Genomic DNA, 3,165 nt, shown 5'->3' on the forward strand with positions numbered 1-3,165 from the left:
TGGAGACCTTAGATATTCACGTTACGTATACCACTCATGGTTTTATAAACCTTTATAAGGTCATCCCTCAGCCACCTACTCCCAATGGAAATATGAAGGACAATGATACAAATATCTTTGCCATGGTCCCCGCTGCGGCTTTGCCATAATGTTCTGGGATACACTTGTTCAGAACCTAGGGTTTCTCTACCTTTGTGGTCTACCTTTGTGGTCTAAGACCTCCAGCATCACCTCCTATGTAATGGGGACACTTTTCAAGCCATCGCTGTTTCTTTCCCTTTGTGTAGTAGTCTTTATCCACAGTACGTTCTGACATGGTTCCACACATAGATGGCCTCACTGAACTTTGAGGGGCTCTATTGTCTCTTAGTTGCTTTTTGTACTTGTATGCTGTAGAATCTCTTTGGATTCTTCTTAACCTTATCTGCCAAAGCTGCCTCATTTCCCCATTTTACGTTCCAGCTTATCCAGCCTCTCCAATTCTGTCAAACTCTCCAGTATCATAACATCTTCGTCAATCTTTGTTCCATTTACAGTTTCAGAAAATGCTTCCTAAAGCAGGAGGATCAGAATTCCACGCAATACTCCATCTGGAGACCCAGCAATGTCTTGTACAGCTACATGATGATGTTCCAACTCATGTACTCAATGCTCTGACCCATGAGGGCTAGTGTGCCTAATGCTGCTTTCACCATCCTCTCCACATGTGATGCCACTTCCAAGGAACACTGTAACTGCGTCCCTTGGTCTCTCTGTATTTGACAACACTGTTCAGGGCCTACCATTAATTATGTTAATATTCCATGGTTTCTATTTACAAAATCCATCACCTCAATTGAAATCCATTTTTCATTCCTTGACTCAGTTGGTCAAGAGCCCCTTCGAATACCGTATTCACTGCCCACTATAACACTTATTTTACGACCCACAAACTTACTAACAATGATTCCTATGTTCTCGCTTATGTCAATATGCACATATGTGGACCCTGCACCAATCCTAATGGCACACCACTGGTCAGAGACCCCCAGTCTGCACAACAACCTATCATCCTCTGTCTCCGACTGTCAAGAAAATATTGTGTCGTTTGCCTTGCTTTCCCTGATCCCATATGATCTAACCTTACTAACCAGTGTACCACGCTAAGTCAGGATAGACAACGTCAAGCTGTGAACATTGTGACAGTCCCAGTCTAGGTTTGGAAAGTTAAAATCCCTGACAATTACAAGCCTATCATTCTTACAGATATCTGAGATCTTCCGACATGCGTGTTGCTCGTTTACCCACTGACTATTGGGAGCTTGTAATACAGTCATTTCAAATTTATGACTCATTCTTTTTCTCAGTTCCACTAATACAGCTTCACTGGGCGTTCCCCAGGAATATCGTCTCTCATTGTTGCAGTGATGTTTTCACTGATCAAAAACTCCAGTCCCCCTCCTCTCTTCCTCCTGTTCTATCCTCCCTTAAGCATCTCTACCCTGGAACATTGAGCTGCGAGTCCAGTCCCTCCCTCAGCAGTGTTTCTGTAATCCCAGTGATTTCCCATTTGTACCAAACCTGTAGACAATGATGACTCAAGTATCAAAGACAAAGATTCTGCTATCTCCTCCCTAGCTGCCCCGAGAATCCTCAGAACAATCCCATCTGCCTCAGGGGACTTGTCTACTTTCAGTCTTTCTAGAATTTATAACACCTGTTCGTAACTAACCTAGTCGAATATCTTGTACCTCATTCTCTTCCTCTGCAATATCTTCCTTTTCCTGAGTGAACACCGATGAGAAATGTTAATTTAGCAACTCTCCGATCTCTACAGGGTCCACACTCAACTTCCCACTTCTGTCATTGACTGGCCCTAATCCTACCCTAATCATCCTTTTATAACCTACACTTCACTATCTTTCATATGCATATCCAGGAGTTAGTTAAATAACCTTCCTGTATCTGACGCTGCTAGTCACTGCCGGTAATATATTCCAACTGCCCACCACGCTATGTGTAATGAACCTACCTTTGACATCTCCCTGAACCTTCCCGCAATTACCTTCAAATTCTGTCCCATAATTTCCCATTGTGAAAATGCCTATACGTCTCTGGCTATCCACTCCATCTATGCCTCGCCTCATCCAGTACATATCTATCATGTCACCTCTAATTCATTTTCATTCCAAGGAGAAAAGCCCTAGCTCCCTCAACCTTTCTTCATTACAGCTGCCCTCCAGTCCAGCTAGAATCCTGAGAAGCACACCCTGCACGCTCTCTTAAGCTTCCACATCTTTGCTGGAAGAAGGCAAACAGAACTGATTACAATATACCAAATGTGGTCTCACCAGAGATGTATGGAGCTGCAGCAAAACCTCAAGGCTCTTAAACTCCATCCTCCTGCTAATGAAAGGCAACACTCCATACGCCGCCTTCACAACCCTATCAACTTGGTGACAACTTTGATGGATCTGTGGACGTGGACCCCAAGATCCTTCTGTTCCTCCAGACTGCCATGAATCCTGTCTTTAACCCTGTAAAGGTTTTCTGCAGACCTTTCAATCTTAAACTCTCCCTATCTTGCTAGCTTTCTCCAGTTATACAACACTCATAAACCATGAAACGTCTTCAAGTGTCTAGACTCCTCTTTAGCTCTGTAACCTCCTTTATGAGTATGAACCCTCAAAGTTATAGAAGCCCCTTTTAGCCACTGCAATATACCTCACATCTGCATAACCCTCTTGTCCTGATATTCCACCATATCTCTGCAACTCCCATCAACCTCCAGTGCCCTTCTGGGAAACATTGCAGAGGATGAAAGAGTTGTAGAGACTAGGCCATGTTCCGGAGGTAGGAAGGGCTGAAGAACCTGGAGGGTGACATAAATTTAGGAAGGGACGTGTTTAGAGGTCGTGGGAATCTTAGAACCTGTTCGATGGGACCAAGTTAGAATGGGTTGTGAAAGCTGAAGTTTTTAACAATTTGAATGACGGATTTTTAAAAAATATATATTGGACTATTAGGCCGATCTTGATGTCCTAATTCTGGAGAGTTTTACTGGAATGTGTGATCACAGCTTCAGGTTCCCAGGCTGGGAGATGTGATTTCAGATGTGAATCTATTTGCCCATTCTATCTGTGTGCCTGACACTGACCTGATGCTGCTCTGTTACAAAGCACTCTC

The sequence above is a fragment of the Chiloscyllium plagiosum genome, unplaced genomic scaffold (assembly GCF_037043375.1).
Source record: "Chiloscyllium plagiosum isolate Xiang-an unplaced genomic scaffold, Cpla_swu_hap1 HiC_scaffold_38, whole genome shotgun sequence".
In the NCBI taxonomy this organism is placed as follows: Eukaryota; Metazoa; Chordata; class Chondrichthyes; order Orectolobiformes; family Hemiscylliidae; genus Chiloscyllium; species Chiloscyllium plagiosum.